We start from the raw sequence: 22,652 nt of genomic DNA, 5'->3' as shown, positions 1-22,652 counted from the left end.
GCCATTGTGAACTAGGTGTGGTGCAGTTAGGCTAGGATCTGGGGGACTAGGGTTCAATCCCCACTCAGCCATGAAACTCATTGGGTGACTGTGTCACTGCCTCTAGGGAAGTTTTTAATGTTTGATGTTTTATTGTGTTTTTAATATTCTGTTGGGAGCCACCCAGAGTGGCTGGGGAGGCCCAGCCAGATGGGCGGGGTATACGTAATAAATTATCATCATCATCTCAGCCTACCCTACATCAGAGGGTCGTTGTGGGGATTAAATGAGAGGGAGGGAGAATCATGTACAACACCTTGAGATCCTTGAAGAAAAAGATGAGCTATAAATGCAATAGATGATAGACAGCAGAATTAAATAAGGGCATGGAGATTTTTTTCAATGATCAAGGAGGCAATGATCTTGTGCAAATGCGGCAAAAAACTTGCATGTATGAGGAGCACCAATCCTACAGTAAACACTTGTCTGGAAGCAGCCTAGATCAGCCTCTGGTTCTGACCCAGCAGGGCTCTTCTTATGTAGTGTTGGGAAAAGAAGTTACAAGGAGAAAGAAGGATGGCATCTGCAAACCTCACTTACAGAGAGAGGAAGGGCTGTATGCTAAGAGAAATTAAGAGGAGAGGAGAGGAGAGGGAGCTCTGGAGACCAAGACTTCTGAGCCAGGGAGCCGAACAGGCAGGGAGGCCACAGGAGTAGGGAGCCGGCATTTCATATGGATTGGAACAAATCAGCTAAATCGTTGGCTGCAGGTCTTTTTGTTTCAAATATTTATTCACTGCTGTGGAGAGCAAGTGCTTGAAATATTGATGTTGGAGGGCTACGGTTTTGAAATATACATCTTTTCTCCCCAAGCCCTGCCAGTGGGTTACCTGTGTTGCGGCATTATTTCTTAGACCAGGTATGGGGGACCTGAGGCCTTATAGGTGTTGCTGAAGTACAGCTCCCCTCATCCGTAGCCACTGGCCATGCTTACTGTGGCTGATGAAGTTCAGCAATATCTGGCGGGCCAAAGGTTCCCTACACCTGGTGGTAGAGCTCATCCTTAACTTTCAGGATTGGCCAAACACATTTTGCAGCCTGAGGCAAAGAACAAGATGGTTCTCTCCCATTCCAGAATCTTCCTGTACCAGGCTGGTAATGGGACAGCCTGTTTTACTATAGCTGAGGGCGGTAGGCCAGCTTAGGAGGCACAGGGCAGGGCAGCAACCTCATTTTGCCCAATGGTAGCACTGGCCGTATATATGTGCTATGGGAAAATTTAGCCCTGAAAGCAAGTGCTCTGGATATGAATCTTCTTTCCACTGGAGACGCAACTAAGCCGACGCACACTGGAGAAACATTGCAAGGTCTTTCCTATTTGATCTGGTGTCAGGGTGGCTGGAATTGGACCTTTGAATGAGGCCTGAGGTTTTTATTCTTAAAATCAGAACTTAAATCTGTGGTCTAGAAGTCCACAGTTGTCTGACAAAAGTAAAGGTGGCACTGTGAAATGGAATGCTGCCTCCTGATCTATAGCCTTATGATGCATTGCTCACGTGTTGCCAGTTCTTCTCCATCTGCATCTTGACAGCAAATTGGGTACGACCAAGGATTTGTATATGCTGCAATTACATGACCACATCAAACAAGTGTGGCAGAGCCCTTAAGAGAAACATGGACTGTCCTCTTTAAAAAACAAACACCAGTATTCTAGTCCTTAAAGTCTGCAAACGCAGGAATGAAAGTATGTAAGCAATGCATAGTTTATTTTATTTTAGGTATGATTCCATTGAGCCAGAGCCTAACTAGACATTACAGTGACAGATACTTTCATTTAAAGACAGCCATATCCAAATCACATATGGAGTGGATGGAGTGGGGTGGCATATCTGATTATTTTTCAAAGCAAAATAAATACAGAGGTATCTCGGTTTTTGAACGTCTCTGTTGATGAACATTTTGGTTTTTGAACGCTATAAACCTGAAAGTAAATGCTTCGGTTTTCAAACACGCCTCGGAAATCAAACATGCCACACAGCTTCCACTAAGTGCAAGATCCTGAGGCCTAGCTGTCGGCTATTGAGTTTTCGGTTTTCAAACCTTTCAGAACTCGAACGGTCTTCCAGAATGGATTACGTTCAAAAACCGAGGTACCACTGTATGTAGGTAAGGGGTACTAAGTAAAAATTTCAACAGTCCAATGTGAACTTGAGTACCCTTTACATCTCTTGTGTTCTTCCAATTGAGTAGTAAAAGCAAAATACATTACACAAAACACACACACAGAGATACACATTGTGTACTGCTGGGTGGAGGAGGCAAAGCTCAAACATGGCCAGTGAGTTAGGGGGTCCAGTTAACAGTCTGGGGTCCTGGAGAGAAGTGGGATCAATGAAAGAGTAGTGAGCCTGGGGCGGGGAGGGTCACAGAGGCTTCAGACACAGTAACTCCTAGAAAAGGGATCCTGGTAGGGTGTCTAATGAAGGCCAGCCAGCTACAAGGCTTGCAGGACCATGGACAGATCACTGGAAAGGAACAAAGAAGTCTTAATTCCAGCCTCTCTCTACACAGGTTCTGAATACCTCCCCCAGCTCCCAACCATTCTCTGCTCAGCATCTCCAAGTTGCTTTGGGAAAGGCACCCGTATTGTGTCAAACGGTGGAGGCTGATCCATTTGGGCAAATAGGGCACTGCCAGCCCTCAGCCAAAAATCATCCTTCAGCCACCTCCCCTCTCACATACAGGCATCTCCCCACTTACACACCGCGCCGTGAAATAGTTAAATCAATCAATTTAAACTGCAAAAAGGGCAAGAATGGCCCTCAAAGAGCAGGAAAGCTGCAAAAATGGTGCAAAAATAGCAGGAAGATAGCTAGAAACCCCATGAGTCTTTGCGTTGACCTTAGATACCTATGGAAGAGTTGGCCCTTGAGAAAGCACTTTGGGGTACCCGTCTGAAGCACAGCCAGGCACTTTGGGGTACTGGTCTACTCCCCCTTGTTGTTGTTTGTACAGTGTCCTCCAGTGATGAGGAAGATTGAGAATCACCATTGCTACCATTCATGCCAGTCTGGTAAGTGCTGCTGGGTTTTTTAAAGGGTTTTTCAAGGGTTGCCAGAAGTTTAAAGGGTGTTGGCTGAACAGCACTGCCAATCACAAAACATTACTAGGGAGAGCAGTTCCCATTTGAAGAAGACGAGGGTGAAGAAGAAGCTACTCTCACTTATAGGTAGGAAAGGGTTAAGCAGGGCTAGAGGACTCCCCGCTTTTCCATTTATCCTTTTGTGCCCTTCAGTTCCCTGATCAGTAGCACTAGCCAATCAGAGGAGTCCCTCAGGGCCCATAAAGTAACTGAGGGGATGTGCTGCGGTTCTGAAGAGCTGCCTACCAATCAGGTGCATTGTGCCTTCCATTTCAATCATCTTGACCTATCAGGTACATTTTCATTCTATGGATGTTGGGGTGGGGTGTTTCTTTTGGGTCTGCAGAAGTTTTTCCTCTCTCTTCCAGGACTGAGACCAAGCAGTAGCCAGCAAGGCTTTCAGTAAATGGAGAAACTTCTCAGTAAATGGATTTTATTGTATTTTTGTTATTCTGATATGAAGGCAGAAGGCAGGAAAATACTCTGAGTTAAGTCCTGATAGTGCACACCGTCCCAAAGGCAATGTTAAGAGAGCAGTCAGGACAATGGACAAATACAGGTGCAGGTCCAATTCAATGAGAAAGGTTCAAAGTCAAACCATAAGGCCAAGTTCCCACCTCAGAAGATGATCCAGGGCTGGAATCTATTGGAGTTCCTGAAGCAGCCAAGCCGTGGTCCACCTACAGTGAAAGTTGATCAGAAACAGTGGGTCTGCTGCCTGACTTCTCTTTTATTCCTCCCAATGTTAATGATAAACCTGAGCTTGCTCCAGCTGGGTAGCTGTGTCTCCTCTCCACTTAACAAAGCACGTGATCTTCACCTGCGCTTAATCAAGCTTGGTGCCCACAAACCTCCTACAGGACAAGTCCCAGGATCTTCACCTGAGCAATGAGTAAGCTGGGCTGTGGTCTCTTGCCTGCCTCAGGCTCTTCCCATTATTCCTGATGCCTCAGAGCCCATGCTGTTTGTGGAGACGGGGGCACCTCTGTTCTGGTAATGTGTTCGCCTTCCCAGGCTTCTGTGAACTGTCAGGTGCCCCTTCAACATCCACTGGTGTCCTTTGAGTACCTTCTAAATCCCCAACCTCCCGTTCTCCATCTTCAGCTTGTCCTGGTGTGTCCCAATCGTGGCTACACCCCTTGCCAGGATCCTCTTCCCCTTCCTTGGTGTCCTGCCAGTTCATGACAGTGTGTGAGAGGGGGGAATATTCTAGACTCACTTCTCCTTTCACCATTAATTCTTGTTTATTTACTTCAATGAATAAAGCTATCAATGGCTACTACCCCTGATGCTATGTTCTGCCTCCACCGCTGGGGGCAGTATACTTCTGAATACCAGTTGCTGGAAACCATAGATGGGGAGAGTGCTGTGACTCTGTCAGGTCCTGTCTGTATGCTTCCCATAGCCATCTGTTGGCTACAAGAGAATGCTTGTTTCAAGCCTAATTTCAGTGGGGTGGGACCCCGTGGGCACATGTGTGTCTGTGGGTGGCACAGTGGTACCTTCTAATCTAACTGCTGAACTACATTGACACTACAAGGCTTTCACTTTAAAAGCAGTGGGAAAGTTGGAGGTGGTACCTTTCCTCCAGGTTTTAAGGTTCTGGAAAACTTTTAATTGGTAGTTTTTTCTTTGGTTCCTTCACTAGCAAAATAATAGATGAACCGAGCGACCCTGTTGGGAAAGGTCAGTAGTAAAGCGAAATAATTATCATCTCTGTTCTTCAACAGGGATGTCTCCAAGGCCTTCTCAAATCAGGGATGTGCCTCCTACTTACCCAATTAGTCAGATTCTCAGTGGCCTCACAATCATTCCCTTGCCTCCACATAGGATGTTTCCTCACCTAAATTATTAGAACCGGTCGTGTTCATCAGGCCTCGCAAAAATGACTCTGGTTTCTGGTTTCTTCTCACATACCAGAGGATGAACTTGGCACTTCTTGAAGAGGTTGCATAACCTTTTCAACCAAGGACAGAATGGGGAATAGGAGAGAAACCAGGGTTGTAGTGCTTTCATGCTGCTGTTAACTTGGGACGTCCAACACCATCAGACTTGACATGAATTTGCTATCATGCGCATCTCGTGGAGAGCTGGACTCAAAGCACATATTGTCAAAATGCCCTCCAAAACTTGGAGATGGCCTTGTTGTAATAATTATACCAACAAAAGAAGAGGCAAGCATTTCACCTGAAGCATTTAAACTGGCCCTGATGATATTCATTTTGAAACAATCCAACCATGACTGGGGAGGCATTGTCTCCTAGGGTTAATAGAATCAGAATACAAGGACTACTAAGAAGTCCTCCTTACATATTAAAAGATGTCATGATTTTCTGCACAGCTATGCATCACTAACTAATGTTACAATTCCCCAACAAATGGTACTCTAACAAATAAAATGACTCCCTAACTTCCCCACTCTCTCTTCAACTTGCTGTCTAACACTCACTAACTCCAAGCCTTTTTGAGGATTTGGAAATGGGACTGATAATAAATTAACATCCTTCATGCAGCTGAACTTCAGTAGGCATGGGCAGGAGCAAGCAATGGGCATGTTCTTACATTTGGAACTGCAACTTTGGATACTGGACAGTGGAAACAGACCTTAGTGGGGATGGCTTTTTCTGAGATCTGTTCATAGGGTAGCATGCATTACATGCTGGTATGTGGGTCAGGGGGTGAGCAGCGACTCTGGGCGGCTTCCAACACTGCCCCAATATTTGCCAAACTTACAAGTCCGCTGTTTTCACAGCCCCCCTCTAATTCTCGCCACCTCTTGCTCTCTCGCCTTACTCGCTCAAAGATCTGCTCTTACCAAAGTTCTCTGGTATGTCACACAGCAGGCAGGCATGTCACGATGGAGGGTGTCACCTTTACCTTGAGCAACCTTGGTCAACAAAGGGCAGTGTTCCTCTTAATAGTAGGTGGTTTGTATTGCTTTCAGTGTATTATGCTTGCTTGCTTGCTAGATCCGGCCCAATCACCTTCTAAATCCAGCCAGCGGACAGTCTGAGAATTAGCATGTTTTTACATGAGTAGAATGTGTGCTTTTATTTAAAATGCATCTCTGGGTTATTAGTGGGGCATAGGAATTTGTTCATTATTTTTTTCAAAATAAAGTCTGGCCCCAAACAAGGTCTGAGGGACAGTGGACCGGTCCCCTGCTGAAAAAGTTTGCTGACCCCTGATCTAGACCTCCCCTCATCCAATGGATTCCAGTGCAGTGTCTAATCGTAACAATGTAAGCAAGAAACTAGATGGGTTGATAGCCTGCGGCTGTATAAGGCCCTATTCAGTGCTCTGAGGAGTAGAGATGCCTGGCATTATGGAGTTGGGCTGGGCTGGGGAGATTCATCACAGATGTGAAGGGAGAGAAATGCGCTCTGCTACTTTACGAAGCTGGTTCTTGCGTTGGTCAAACTTTAAGAATGACGTGTTTTTGAATTTTAAAACTTGCAAGCTTTTAAAGCTCCTGAATATATATTTGCTTCAAAATGTCTTGAGTTTCTATAAAGGGTGTTGCATCTGTGAGCAATGGAGCATATGCACAGCGAGCACAAAAAGACTTGTGTCACATCCACACCATACATTTAAAGCATGTGTCTTCCCCCAAGCATCCTGGGAACTGTAGTTTTACTGTCAGAGCTACAGTTGCAAGGACCCTTAACAAAGTGCGGTTCCCAAGATTATTAGGGGAAAGCCCTATGTTTTACATGTACTTTAAATGTATGATGCGGATGTAACCTTACTATAGCTCTCCTGCATGCAGGTCTGTTGCTTTTGGTTGCAGGCGCACCATGCATTTGAAGCACATAACTTCCCCCCCAAAGAATCCTGGGTACTGTAGTTTGCTAAGCATGCTGGGAATTGTAGCTGTGAGGGGTAAACCATGATTCCCAGCATTCTTTGGTGGAGGGAGCGATGTTCTTTAAGTGTATGGTATGCACACAGCCTTTACGTACAACTCTGAAGATGCTACTAAAAAGGGATGGACTAGGAGAAATAATATGTTTGACAGAAGCAGATGTGTTCATTAAATTCTGAATCCGAGTATGAATAAAGCAGGGAGATGGAGGTTGATCTTAGAGCAAAAGGGGCATGCAGATGGGGTGGGGTGGGGGGTGGGAGTGAACTTTCCCCATTCCTGCTGCTTGTTCCCTTGTATAACCTCTCACCCGAGCCTATGTCCTGTGTCAAAGCTTAGCTAAGAAACCACTTGAAGGAGAAGGTGAAAACTGTGTGCCTAAAAATGAAACCTCTCTCAATTTCCTTGCTTTCCATGTGACCTGTGGCTGACCTGGGTTTAAATATAAAACTGTTAATGTTCAGTTTGGTCCTGAATCAGGGAAATGAATTGCTTTCATTCAGGCAAGCGCCAAAAAAAACCCCTCACCATAGCTGTTTGCAGTAGAAAACGTGTGTGTGTGTGTGTGTGTGTGTGAGAGAGAGAGAGAGAGAGAGAGAGAGTGCGCACACACACACACACACACACACACACCCCTCCAGCAAGACAAGACATTGCTCTACTGTTGCTGTGTCAGCCCTTGGGGGACATGCTGCATTAAATATAAATTATGGCTGGTGCACTTTGGAGTGGGGGGGGGGATGGGGATAAGGCTGTTATTTTATTTTGTATTATACAAAAAGACCATTAATGCTCGCTCTTTCTTTCTCTGCAGCGAGAGGAGAGAGGCTAGAGAGCAGCATTTCTTCAACCCCACGTGTGTTTGCTAGAAAAAGATCATGGCTGATTAACCAATCTAGCGGGTACCATCTGGGGCTACGGTTTTGCCGAGTGTCTCAATTCCTTCTGCCTGTGCTGCTGGGAGCGCTGTTGAATAATCAGTCAGCCACCTGCCCCTCTGCGGTTTTATTTCCTATAAATGCATATTTCATCTCTGCCACTGACTTCATCAGTACAACAAAATAAATAATAATAATAATAGTAGTAATAATAGTAATAATAATAATAATAATTACAATTCTTTTATTATTATTCTTACATTGTGAAGTTTGGGCTTGTGTTTTAGGAAGGCATTCATGTGCTTAGTTTCCCCCTCCTTTTTAAAACAAAAACAAAAACTTTACTCTTTTGCATTTGGGGGTACAGTATGTCTTATTTGGAAACTGGCAAGAATGTGTGTGCTTGTACATAAAGTTGATAACTGCCTATTCTTCAGGCAGAGGGCAGTGGCCGTCTCAGCTGGTAGACTTCAGCCATTCAAAAACAGAAAATTAAGTGCCACTACAAGGCTGCCTCTGATCCATCCGCTTTTCAACATTTAGATCTGTCTAAAGAAGCCAGGTGACACATGGAATGGCTATCCGTTGGGATGTCTCAACAAGTTAAACTGTTTTAATTGTAAGTTCATCTCCCTAACGAGCTCTACAAGTGGGACTAGGCATTTCCAAGAGAAAATTGTCAACACCCTCACCAAACTAACCAGAATTCTTTGCAAAAGCCATGAAGGTTAAACCCTCTCCTGGATGTGTTTTGTTTTCACTTGGGGTCTGATCACCATGCCGGAAGCAGGAATTCCCCTCTTCCAAATCAGATTTGCTAGGGACCCTGACAGCATGAATGTGTTTGCCTTCATATGTAGCTCTACTGGTCACTGACCGTAATAAAACGACTTGAGTAATATGTAGCTTGACTTACTTGCAAGAGTCAACCAAAGCTGTTAATTCTGAATGCAAGTTCTGCAGCACATGTGATCTCTACCCATGGGCACCCTGTGTTATGGATTGTTTTGGTCAGCCAAGTTGGGTGTTGGTCAGGCTGGGGATAATGGGAATTCTGGTCCAGAACATCTGGAGGGCACCAGGTTAGGGGGGGCTGGGGCTGGTTGACAGAGGAACGGTCTCTTATTAGGACAATGTTCTTGCCTTTTGGACAGGGAGACGACTGAGATTCTATGTTCTTGTATCCCTGGCAATACAGAATCAGTGTTTCTGAAAAAGACATGGGCAGGGGAAACCTAGCTGTGCAATGATGGTTGGTTGTTTCTGACTCGAACAACTGCTCTGAAAAAAAGACTTTGCAGCAAGTGCCTTATTAGCCATTTCATTTGGCAATGGCCCATGTGTACTGCCTTACACTCCTCAGAAGAAAGGTGGCTAAATAAGTAAATAAGCTTGAGGCCTAGCTCAGCCAATGTCTAGCCCCAGAATCTGCACCAGATCCTCTCTTGTGGACCACGCTGTCTGACATTGAGTCTCATACAAGAGCACCATGGTGTCCTTTCTTGTCTGACAACATCTATTTCAGTTTGAGGACTGAGGAAGCCTTTGCTTCCCACCCCCCAAAAAATATTCCGCACAAATGTCAGAGATTTAAGCAGCATGTAGAGCAAGGGGACCTTTCAGGCCAAACACTGCAGGCAACGATTTCATGTTGCCTGACTTAACTAGAAACGGTTCACACACTCAGCAGTGGGTCACTGAGTGATGACATTTCAAACGCCATATACATGCACGTGCGAATCAACTCCAAATCTCATGTGGAAAGAGGTCAAGTCATCTTTCTATTAATGAATCAGCCAGAGACAGAAGGGAGGTCCCTCCCTGAGAAGTGTTTATTCTCTCCCTCCAAAGGCAGAAAAGTATGGTCTCTAAAGGGACAGAGGCATGGGTTCATTACCAGGAACCAGGTCGCCTTGGGCATTGAAGAGCGGGCAAAGGCCCGCCCCATCTCTCCCAGCCTCATGTTTTCAGTAAGGAAACAGGCAGAAAGGAAAGCCAAAGGCCTAGCTATCACTGAGTACACCACAATGCAGTCAAAGCACATGGCTAATCCTCCCCCTTTCAAAAAATCCCAGGAACTGTAGTTTGCCCCTCACCAAGCTGAAATTCTCAGACCCTTAACAAACTACAATTCCCAGCATAGGTTAAAACTAAAACCATTATACAATTTTTTAGGACGTCAGTAAGTACAATACAGCAGCCATAAAGCACTAGAACAGCAAATAGGAAAAGATGAGGAAAAGATGAAAAATATTATAACCATTTAAAAATCATTTAACTGTAGCAATTAAAATTATTCCAGTTATTCCCCTTTTGATGGCCACAGGCTCCTCTTTCATATAGAGAGGGATGAGCTGCTGTGCAGGCTGGGATTGTTAAAGATCAAACGTTTTTTATTCCAGCTTAATCATTCTTAAATGAGCACCTCTACAAGGACTGTTTGCATTCCATTCATCTACCATTTCTCTCTCTCTCTCTCTCTCTCTCTCTCTCTCTCTCTCTCTCTCACACACACACACACACACACACACAGAGCTTCCACTTGCTGACACAGAATTCAGCCTTCTGAGAATTTCAACTTTTATATTTAAAAAAAGATGATTCTAGCCCTCATGACTGAAAAGATACATAGGCAGTATGTGCTGAATTTTCAGAAGCCAGACAAAGCAGGACTTGAAATAAGCAGAGGGTGGGGCTTGAGTGTTCTGCATGGCTTTTATCCCACGCAACTCTATAGCTATTAGAATCAGGACAGAATGTGCAATTAGCATTTATGCAATTATTCTTAATATGCTTGTTCATTTCCCAAAGTTCCTACCTGTTTCAGATATTCAGGTAGGCTTTCTTAGCAGATCATGCGCAGAGTTTGATCAAAATGCCAAACTTTGTTGTTATTGCCATTCAGTTAGAATTCTAACCTGACTACCTAGGAATATGAAAAAAAAGTGGGTAAGAATATTTCATCTCCAACATAAAATTATCAGCAGGTTTTTCTTCATCAATAGTTTTTCTCCACAGGCATGTACCTCCACATATGGTGGGAATGCCCCAAAAAACAACTATTCTGGACAACAATCATACAAGAAATATGCAAAATAACTAAGTATTAGAAGACACCCCAGAACTGGCCCTACTAAACACCTTCCAAGAGAATAATGCCCACTCACATCATAGAGCTCATAACCCACCTACTCTCAGCAGCCAGAAACAACATAGCCAAACACTGGAGAGATCTGTCAGGAGTAAGCATGGACAAATAGTATCAAATAGTATGGGAAACAGCCTTATTAGAAAAAAACTAACCAACAAACTGAAACAGACATGGGGACAAATTGAAGAAGATGCCTTCACCCTGGTATGGCTCCCTTTTATCACATACACAGCCCAACAAGACAACGACAAGAATCCACCAACAGCATACGAATCATATGGCTAACCTGATTCAAAAATACACACACATACCCCACTCACACACGAAAACAAAGTTCACCACAGCCAATCACAAACAAACAATCACACCCTAGGCCAGGCTTCATCAAACTTGGCCCTCCAGATGTTTCTGGCCTACAACTCCCATGATCCCTAGCTAGCAGGACCTGTGGTCAGGGATGATGGGAATTGTAGTCTCAAAACATCTGGAGGGCCGAGTTTGAGGAAGCCTGCCCTAGGCCAACCCCAACCTCTCTCACCAGCAACGGAATACAAGAAAATAGTAAAGAGAACCCGCACAAGCGATGCCGACACAAAACCCCACACAAAGTAGAAAAGAAAAATTGCCACCTGACCCCAACCCCACTCACCATGGCCCCCTCCACCTCTTTCCCCATTTTCATCCTAATGTAACACTAATGTCTCAACAAATGAAACTGATCTGTAGATGACTGTAACTTGAAAAAAGAGACATCGCACATAGTTTTGTAAACCAAGAAATCTTTAATAAAAAATGTTTTTAAAAAAGATTTTCTCCAGTGCACAAATACTGACTTGTCTTTGTAATAAACTGCTGTTTCTTAGAAACAAATGAGATGATAGTAGGAGTGCTAAAAGATTTTTGAGCAAAGGATAAGTAAAAAGTCAAACCTGAACATGGTGTATTCAGAACCACATCGATTAGTACTTCAATCGCTCACTCAATTTCAATTTTTTTACACTTTCAGTCATATATTGCCGCTTAGTGGACAGCACTGGTACTGCCAACTTGTCGTATGGACATTTTGAAAAAGGGAAATTACAAAGAAAACTAATTTAAATCATGGCTGTGAAAGCCCTGCAGACGTGTGTAGCTATTCCATTGGTGTTAGAGAGTGCGAAATTCTCCATCAGAACTAACTAAATCAGTATATAAACATCCTCCTTAGTGTGCAATGAAAAACCAGCTGGGTTTCTGTTCTGTCCGATGAAGTCTCCTGTGCCCGCTGAAAGCTAGCTATGCTAATAACAGAAGTAGGAGGGCTACTAAGGCACTGTCAAAAAAAGAGTGGAGATTTGCAGAATATTTGCATATGCTAATTTATATGTCCATGTGCAAACACAGAAATGAATGATGTAATTTAAATATAAATACATCTTACCCTAGTGGGGAAGATTGATTAGGTGAGCTGTGTTGTGCACTCAGTCTGCTGTGTGGGGACCAACATGCCCAAAAACCATAGAACTGTAGAGTTGGAAGGGATTACAAGGGTCATCTAGCCCAACCCCATGCAACTGGAGGGGTGGATGTCTGTAAAACAAGACACAGCCACCATATCAACAGAAGTCACTTCAAACAACAACACAACATTTGTTTATGTTGCACAAGTGAAAGTATACCCTTATTTGGACTTACTGGTGTTGAAAAGCTGCCAGCATAATTCCTCACCAAAAATAGGGAAGATTACTTTGCATTGTGAGGCTGATGCTTATCATTCTGCCCATGAAATTAATTAACACCAATGTATTAGATTCAGGCGATAGGTTAAAAAAAGGTAAAAAGGTAAAGGACCCCTGGAAGGTTACACCCAGTTGAAGGCGACTATGGGGTTGTGGTGCTCATCTTGCTATCAGGCCGAGGGAGCTGGCGCTTGTCCACAGACAGCTTTCCGGGTCATATGGCCAGCATGACTAAACTGCTTCTGGCACAACAGAATACCTTAATGGAAACCAGAGCACACGGAAATGCCGTTTACCTTCCCGTCACAGTGGTACCAATTTATCTACTTTCACTGGCGTGCTTTCGAACTGCTAGGTTGGCAGGAGCTGGGACAGAGCAAAGGGAGCTCACCCCGTCACAGGGATTTGAACCGCTGACCTTCTAATCAGAAAGCCCAAGAGGCTCAGTGGTTTAGACCACAGCGCCCATCCCTTTTGCAGCCATAGTACCAATAAATAATCACAATATGGGCCAAGGCATTGCTTCTTTCCCCCAACATCTGGTATTCGGAGACATACTGCATCTGATACTGGAGGCAATATATAAATACTCTGACTGGCAGCCATGGATGACTTTATCCTCTGAATTCATCTAATCCCCCCCCCTTTATAAAAAAAGTCTTAAGTTGGTGACAAGCCCGAGAGGCTCAGTGGTTTAGACCACAGCACCACCCACATCAGGTGATAGGACTCCCCTATCAGCTCTCCTATCCATGCTGGGGGAGCGATCCTCCCTGCGCCTACCCCACAGTATATCTGCCCCCACTAGATACCCATGCAGTAGCAAAATATTTAATTCAGGTATACATACAAACTGGCCTGCACCCACAAGTAAGTGGTTAATGCCTGGACTTTATTAAGGAAGATGGTTGCACTGTTCAGGCCTATTGTCACAGTTAGAGTTTGGTGCAGGGTTGAGATGGGGGTGGTGCAGCGCCAAGTCCCAGAAAATTCCAGCTCCCGCCCCCCCCCCACCCCAGCACCTGTCCTGGATCTGGCTGCTCTTAGTGGTACTTTGTCCCCCTTGGCCCTTGCTGATTCTTAGTGCGTGATGGTCCCTCGGTGCGCCTCGCTTCCGTCACCTCTGCTGCACCTTAAGTCAACACAGGTGGTTCCAACCTCCTCTGCGCTTCGATCTCCTACATCACCACCTTGGTTTTCACAATACGCCTCCTCAAGCCTCTCCTGGAGAGTTGTGCCAAAGCTTGGGGTTTGCCTCTCTTCTCCTTAAATAGGTCACTGCTATTATTAAGGCAGGTTCCAATCTGAGTCAGCTTCAGGTGCAGGGATCACATGCTCTGTGCTTCCAGCCCTATCTTAGCCTGACCAGGCACAGCTGTGTTTCCTCAGGCATTCCCCACCTGGGTTTCGCTGTCATTCTCTCCAGGGTTGCTGATGTCATGGGCTGGTTGGACGCAGAGGAATGGTGGGAGGAACCAGCTGGGGAACCACCAGGGGAAGAAGGTTCAGAGCCCCAAGGGTGATAGTGGGACAGTGATGAGTAGTCAAAGGGAGAAGACTGGGAGGAGGAGGTGTCGGAAGCTGGAGGGGTAACAGGACTCAGTGAGTGGGAGAGTCTGTGGCAGAGAGAAGTTCAGAATCAGAGGCAGAAGCTGAAGCTGGAGAGTGGGAAAGGAGATGCCAAGAGGCAGAGATGGGTCAGGCTGATGAAGAGTCGTGTGCGTCTCCCCCTCCTACCGCAACAAGCTCCGCTCCCCACTGGTCTCCCAGAACCAGAAGAGGGCTGAAGCGGGCAGAGGAAAGATTGGTGACATGCAGGTGCAGTCTCTGATTTGCTTTGAAAAAACTCTGGACAGTAGGACACTTAAGACACCTGTGGGGAGGTGAGGACTCAGCAACTGTTTCAAAGGGGCAAGGCCTACTGGGGATGAGTAGCCATGCTCATTAGGCCTGACACTCCTGTGCAGATCGTGTTCTTGCTAGTAAAGAGTTAACTCCAACTTGCACAGTGTGATTCACTGCTGGCTCGCTCCTGAACCCATTTTCATGTAGACCAGACAGGGTCTTGATTCCTAGGACTCAAACTCCCTCTGAACTGCTTTCTACTCACCACTCTGGTAACAGCAAGCACCTCAGTTCCCACCACCAACTCTGACTCTGGGGGTCCTGAGGCCAAGCTTCAACATTAGAAAACATGGTTTCCAGTCAGTCTTAAGCTATGGCATGACCTTTTTAAACAACAACAACAACAATGTACTGTGGTGGTTCAGCTATTTTGCTTGATATATGTCCCTCGAAAATCCCTGCTTGCAAAATTTGCCAGAAGAGATCAGTTGAGGCGGAGGGGAATCTTTCTCTGCATCCAAAACCATTTGAACCAGCAAAATCCTGCTAACGTTGAAGTGCAGTGCTTAATCTTACGCCTTCCTTGGTTGTGAATGAGTACATTAAGTTTCCATTTATAAAATCTTTATAAAGGCTTCAGTAAAGAGAGATGGGTGTTTTATCAGACAGTTAATCAATTGTTATAGGTCGTTGCAGAGTCCAATGGGTAAATTGGTTGTCTTAACTAATGTTTGTAAGCCTTTATCACGCTGGTGCAAGGAAAGAGAGGGAGAAAGAGAGATCAGGTGTACAGCATTCTTAGGAGGTCTATAAAATCTTTTTTCTGCCAATGTACATTGTGTGGTTCATTTTGGGGCTAGACAGCATTTAAGTTAGCCCTTTAGGGTTCTCACACCTTATTTATCTCAGTTCATTCAGAATTTTTAAAATTTCATCTTACCTCTCCCCCCACCCCCCAAATAAATGTTGGTACCCGATTGCCAGACTGGGCTTGTTTGAGTTGGCACCATACATCAATAGCACCCCCCACTTTAAGTCCCAGCACTGCTGGCCTTATCTGGGTGAAGATAGAGGGCAGTAGCAGCAAGGCTCCAAAGAACATGCAAACCAGGGGACGGCCCCTGGCTCATTAGCAAAACACATGCTTTGCATGTAGAATGTCCCAGGTTCATTCCCTTGACCTCCCTAATTAAAAGTGGTAACAGGTGATGAGAAAAGCCACCAGCTGAGATCCTGGGAAGCTGTTGCCAGCCTGTGTTACTCCAGAGGTAAAAGAAGGGTTTCTGCATTGCAGAAGGAACTGCATTGCAGGGGGTTGGACTAGATGACCCTTGAGGTTCCTACGAGCTCTGCAGTTCTCCAGTTCTTTGATCCTGGGGTGTGAGGTTGAGCCCTGCCAAGCATCTCTCCCTTTTCATCACAGCCCACCAAGACGGGCATCTAGTGTTCTCTGCTCTAAAGGCAGCTTGTTCTCTGACCTATGGCCTGGGTTCCCCTCCTGTGGTGTGGTGGTACATGTTGGAAGTCTGGGAGTTCATCATGACAGCCCCCTGTCCCGCCCAAGCCACATCCCTAAAGAGTCCATAGCCAGACCCCAAAAGGAAAATCGAAACATAGATGAGTTGGCAGGGGGTAGTGCAGTGATATGGCATGTTAGACTTGGCTGGGGAAACGTAAGTTCACATCCCTGATCAGACAGGAAGCTATCTGGGTGACCCTAGGCCATTCATTTTGTGAGCCCAGCCTACCTAGCAAGGGAACATATGCAAGCTACCTGCCCTGCCCCTCAAACTTACATCACAGGTAAAAAAAACCACTCCAGCAAATTACACATTGCTGTGAGCACAATTCAAAGTGTTGGTGCTGACCTTTAAAGCCCTAAATGGCCTCAGTCCTGTATACCTGAAGGAGCGTCTCCACCCCCATCATTCAGCCCAGACACTGAGATCCAGCGCCAAAGGCCTGCTGGCAGTTCCTTCATTGTGAGAAGTGAGGTTACAGGGAACCAGGCAGAGGGCCTTCTTGGTAGTGGCGCCCACCCTGTGGAACGCCCTCCCACCAGATGTCAAGGAAATAAGCAGCTATCCTATTTTTAAAAGACATCTGAAGACAGCCCTGTTTAGGGATTTTTTAAATATTTAATGCTGTATTGTTTTTAACACTCAACTGGGAGCTGCCCAGAGTGGCTGTGGAAACTCAGCCAGATGGGCAGGGTATAAATAATAAATTATTTATTATTATTATTTATTATTACTTTCTTGTTCCTGCTAGAGCTGTGCTCCTCCACACTGCTGCTTTATCCTGCCCTCCTTCAGAGAGTTGAACACATCAGCCTTCTCATACTTTTCATCTCTGCACCGGCCACGCTGGTCTTGTATAACCAAGTCAGGTGTGTAGCCAGACAGGGTCAATTCCAGATAGAAGTTCTCAGCATGTCGAAACTATGTGGCTGGAGGCATTTCTGGATTCACAAGTTACACAACCAGCCTACCGTGTTGTGGATGCAACACCGTTAGTTTAGTTCTGGGGTCCCCAACAAAGCATTCATTGGCATCATGAAACCTCAGACACCTCCTGGCACACTCCAAGGCCCCTTGCCCACCCCTATTTTTTATTTTATATGAGCTTTTTTAGGAGCATAAGGAGTTGCTTTATACAAGTTAGCTTGTTGATCCCTCTAGCTTAGTATTAGTCCCAGTGTTTCCCAAACTTGGGTCTGCAACTGTTTCTGAACTACAATTCCCATCATCCCTGACCACTGGTCCTGCTAGCTAGGGATGATGGGAGTTGTAGTCCAAAAACAGCTGGCGACCCAAGTTTGGGAAACACAGGTCTACACTGACCAGCAGATGCTCCCCAGGGTTTCAGGAAGGGAGTCTTTCCCAGTCCTTCTGAAGATGCTGGGGACTGAAGCTGAGACCTTCTGCATGCTAAGCCAATGCTGTACCACTGAGCTGCAGCCATTCTTGTGACTTGTTTTTTCTTTGGTAGGGAGGGTACCTGTTTTTTTAGAGGTGTTGTCTGCTGATTCCCTCTGTCCTTTATTTGCTTCAGGTCTTGGTGTTCTGACTGTTTCGGAGAAAGGTTCTGAGCATCATCAGATTTTCTTCTATGAAAATGGCATTTTGTGGTGCCTGTTCTTTAGATTTCCAAGTGTGCTCCCAGGTACCAAATAGGTTGAAGACCCCTGATGTAGTTACCGGTACTTAGTCTGATAGCCCACTCCATCTAAAAACTCAGGTTGAGTTACCAGCACATAACATCCCATACACACAGCAAAAATTTAAAATTTTAAATCCCATTGCATATGGCCTAAGTACCTCAATGCTTAGTCAGGTGGGGAATACATTTTGGTTTAAGAAGGTATTCCCTGAATTGTTACTCAGCCAATTTATTGCCAATCTAGTACAGTACTAATTGTACATTGTAGTAATCCTTTTAGGGTCTGTTAACTTTTGCAGTTTATCATATTTTACTTTACTGCACAACCCTTTCATAGATTCTGGCTTTGATGCACTTTATAAATCTGTAAAATAACAAATAAATACTGAATTTTTAATACTCTTATGAGAGCTGTGCCATTTTGAAAGGCCATTTCAATAAACAGTGTAATGCTATGCCTACCTAATCAGAAGTAAATACCATGGAGCTCAATGAGACTTACTCTCACACAAGTGTGGCTAGGAACGCAGCCATCATCTTATATAGAACATAATGTGCAATAAATGCAGACATACCAGTATAGTACAGGCTGGTTTTATAGAGCACTTATACCTTTAAGTCCATAAGTGATTAAATTATAAAGAACATCTAATACCGCCAACTCTATAAAATTAGGATATAGACTTCTAATAAATAAAATATTTACAGACCCCCATGGCTTTCCATCCAACCCTCATAGTCTCTAAACCCAGAAAGAGGAGAAACTCAAAGGCTCTCTCCGCAAAAGCTCAGGATAAAGTATCACCTTCTTTCTTTTCCTGGTTGCAATTGAGGCTGGTGATCACAAGATGGCACTAAACTGCCCAAATACAAAGTTCCGGTTTGGATTTTGCAGGGTTTTTAGAAGACAAACTTTTTTTGTCTCTTCTGAAATCTTAATTTGAACCAGAACTTACTAGGGCTCAAGCTTTAAACCTGCCTTCATTGTCCCGGATTTTCTCTTAGATGCATGGGTTTTCCTTGAATGTGAGTGTGCCTCTGAGTGCTGGCACAGTACCTTCAGAGATACTGCCATGCATCTGAAATTAGGGCGCAAGATCAGACCGTATGGTTTCCAGGCAGGTTTGTGCCCCTTGTATTTTTTAAAAATGTAAATGAATCCTCTGTCAGTTATATATATGAATTACTGCTGCCAAATGGTAAAGAATAAATATTTTCTGGCAGAATCCCACTCAGGGCTTATCCACAAATTTTTCTCCACTCTTTCCAGGCACAGACCCTCTTTAAAGCTCTGTGTCTGAACGCCCCTCCTCCTTTAAATTATAAGCCCTTCGCTGGTGTAAGAGTCTGCTAGAGATGATTTTCCAACCTTAATGTTGTGGACATAGAGCAATGGATGGCTCTCTCCATGTCCTGCTAATGCACTTTCCAGGGGTATTGGTTGGCCTGTGTCACAGGATTTGAACTTTGTGCCAATTTCTTTTTTCAAAAAACAAAACAAAGGAGGGGATGAAGACCCCCTCTTGTAACATATCCATAGAGATAAATGAAATAATTCGTTTTTCTAAGGTTGCAATCCTAACCCCATTTATGTGGAAGTAGGTGGCCCCAACTAATTCAACAGGACTTACTTCTGAGCAGACGTGGTTGGATTTATTTGTAAGCGTGAGTTTTTTCCTTGTTCCTGTTTCCTTTTCCTTGGGCCCAGGTCGAGTCACACAAAAATCTAACAATTAAAATAAGTGTAAGGTAGAAATTAAAATAACAAAAAATTACAAGAAACAGCCAATACAGTACCAGAATAACAGTGCACAGCAACATAAGCGAAGGGAAGATAATCCCACGACCAAAGGCCTTCATGAAGTATATTGAACAATTGAGCAAAAGCACAGTCAGTGAAGGTGCAAGGAGGGTCTCCCCTGTTGATTTTAACACCCAAAGCACAATCATTGTGTAGCACCCTGCTTGTGGTTAACGCTTAGCTGGAATGAAATATTCAACGCAGCAATAGAGAAATTAAAATAGTAATTTATTTGTCAGACAAATAAATAAGAGGCACAGTGGTACATGGTTACCAAGCTCTGGCCTGGCCTCCTGCCATTCTGGCCAGCACTTATATTCCCTTAATCCAGCCCCCTTTGCTCCTCCTGTGGCTGCCTCTGTCCAATCAGCCTGGTTGAAATTCCTATTGGCTGTTTGCTAGAACCAATCACAAAAAATACACCCACAAAAGATACACCCATTTCCTTGCCCTTATAAGGGAGACAAAGAGCTATATATATGACATATAAGTAATAATATATCTTACATGGAATCTTAATTACCAGCTCACCTCTTGCCCTTCTTGCCCTATTGCCTTCTAAAACAAATGTTTAATCTTACATTTTTATGTTCAACAGATGTCAAGGATCTTGAGTTTCACATCAACATTGAAAGATTTCCTTCATTTAATGTTTCTAAACAAATGCCTGACAACTATATATCAAGACTGCTTGGATGGCGTCTTCTGTCTGGCAGGGGGGGGGGGGCTAGGCTCATTTGCCCCTCTGGTCTCCTATTGCAATATGACTCTATGAAATAAGAATCTAGCATTCCTTAAATCCTTTGCATAATTACATTTAAGCCAATATATTTAAGCTAATATATTTCATACATTTATCATAGGTAGCCTCTTAAAAGAATAAAGCTTTTCAAAGTAAAAAGGAAGAAACTCAGTAAAACAGCTTTTAAAAGAAGCCTCTTCAGTTTAAGAAAGAATGGCTTTAGAAAAAGACTTCCCCAAAAATGCTCTCTTTCTTCTAGCTAAATGTTTTTCTTTCCATTTGCTCCTGGCCTTTGAACCTTAGAAAGAAGATCTGGCTCATTTTACTGGGAGGCACATTAGTATTATCTTTCCCCATTCCTAATGGTGTTTTTTCAGCCTTGGGGCAGCATATGTAATTCTCCCTTTTTATGACTTTGAGAATTGTTTTTCTACTATAAATCAATGGGGCCCTCTTGTCTTAGGAGAATGGCCAAGGTTTTCTCTGCCTGGCATGAAACATTTGAAAATCCTTTTTTTAAGCTCATTTTTAAATACAAGCCTTGATTGAAATATATAGAAGCTTTGATAAAAATGCAGGCTTATGGTTAGGTGCCTCATTCCCCCCTTTCAAGCTCAAGGACCTTCATCCCAAGTGTCCTTGATAGCTTGACCTTCATCATATTCCTGAGGTAAAGCTCTGTATAGGGCCATGATATGAGGTAGAGTTTCATTTGAAACCATCTTGCTAATTGTACTTCTAAAACATGAAATGATACATGGCATCATACATAAAACCAATACTACTACTGTCAAGAAAAACAAGCAAGACAATAGTATCCCTTTGAGTCCTGTGACATTAGGTAACCAATTGGTGAGCCATCCCATATCCCATCCTTCCCATGTTTGTACTGGGACATGTGCTATATTCTCCATCTTTGTGGCCAACACACGGATTGCCTCACCATTATCAGAAATGTTAAAGCAACAGGCATTCCCTGTCAAGTTCAAGACTCCACATAGGCCTCCCTGCCTGGCAAGTACATAATCCATTCCCATTTTCAGCTGCAAAATGGCGGCTCTACTTTCATCCAACTGTTGTGCAATAAGTCTCAAACTCTGGGCCGTTGCATTGGTTACAAGTTCCACTACTGCTTGCAATCGAATTATTCTGTTTAGATTATAAATAGGATCCCGTGCCCCTTGTATGAGCTCACCAGGATTCCAGGAGGCAGGATCATAATAGGCTATAATGCGCTCTGGCGGCCAATCATCAGTACCGCTCCAACTTTGGGTACTTCCTCCTGCTATATGAGAAATATCAGCATTCCTTCGTGTTCGCCTGGCCGAACTAGTGGGCATAATCCACATTGGTGGTAATACCCAACCCAAGAAACAAGTCCCACTCCATTTGGAAGGGAGTTTCTTGTACGCCCATTCTCCACATATCCACCACAACCATCGGGTCTGAGGTTTTTGGTACGGGGAATACAGAAGGCGAAATACCAAAAGGGGTAGAGAATTTACAGTGCAGTATGTTAGATTGCCTTTTTCTGTCACAGTTATGTTCCACACCACTTTCCATGCATGAATAAAAGGAGGTGCACAGGGCAAGGTATTCCGAGTTCGATAGGTAGTACCGTGTGCCCAGGTATGACTATTCTTAATATAATCCCAAGTATAGTGACAATGAGAAGAGCCTATCATGGGAGAATCAGCTGCATCTGATGATTTATGTACACAGAATTCCCCTTGTACAGGTATAACTCGTAATGGTTTAGTTGAGTTCCATCCGGGGAAATTCTGTATTTCAGTTTGGTGTGGCATTTCGCTTACCATACCAATAGCATCTAATGGTATCGGTAATAAGGGCATACCTCCCTCTGAATCATCTGGCCCAAGAGAGCAAACAAGGCAATTGGTCCTATTTGCAACATTAGCTACCATTTCAGCTAAACCTACCCACATATTGTGGTCATGGCTGAATCCATATTTAGCCAATTTGGTCAGATTCAAGGACCCTTCCCCTTCCCAAGGGATCAGGATTAATAATAAAATCATGTTGATGTCTAGTATATGCATTCCTTCCACAAAAGATTACCTTATTGTGATAGCAAATAATTATTAGCCCCAATATAATTCCCCCAGTGACAGAAATGGGGAACCACCAAGACCAAAACATATATCCCGAGGATCCCCAATGAGTAATATCTCTGATAATTGTTCCACAAGGGGGGCAGTCAATCAATTGTATTAGAGAATCTTTCCGTTCACAGTCGCTGGTTCAGACGCTCCTCAAGCTTCAGGCGTGCGCAGGTCAGCCAGCTTCCAGGTTGTGGCTGCAGCAGGCCGGTCGTCAAATGTTGCCCGTGACCTAGCCCGTTCCCGGTA

The 22,652-nt window shown here is 44.2% G+C and overlaps 1 protein-coding gene and 1 long non-coding RNA gene across 2 annotated transcripts in view; one reads left to right on the top strand and one right to left on the bottom strand.

The window, feature by feature from the left end:
- Nucleotides 1–1,855: 1,855 nt before the first annotated feature.
- EPOP (elongin BC and polycomb repressive complex 2 associated protein) overlaps nt 1,856–22,652 on the bottom strand; it is a 65,206-nt gene continuing 44,409 nt past the window's right edge. The window contains exons 2-4 of the mRNA XM_081837862.1: nt 19,368–19,466; nt 10,683–10,790; nt 1,856–2,504 (exon numbers count right to left, since the gene is read on the bottom strand). The gene's annotated coding sequence lies outside the window, so the exon portion shown is untranslated. The remainder of the gene's footprint in view (nt 2,505–10,682; nt 10,791–19,367; nt 19,467–22,652) is intronic.
- On the top strand, nt 5,964–8,022 carry LOC309326549. Its single transcript, XR_014150331.1, has 2 exons — nt 5,964–6,041; nt 7,801–8,022. It is a non-coding gene; the product is annotated as an uncharacterized lncRNA (long non-coding RNA).

The sequence above is a fragment of the Podarcis erhardii genome (genome assembly GCF_964252035.2).
Source record: "Podarcis erhardii genome assembly, chromosome: 13".
In the NCBI taxonomy this organism is placed as follows: Eukaryota; Metazoa; Chordata; class Lepidosauria; order Squamata; family Lacertidae; genus Podarcis; species Podarcis erhardii.
This window is presented reverse-complemented; position numbering and strand designations above follow the sequence as displayed.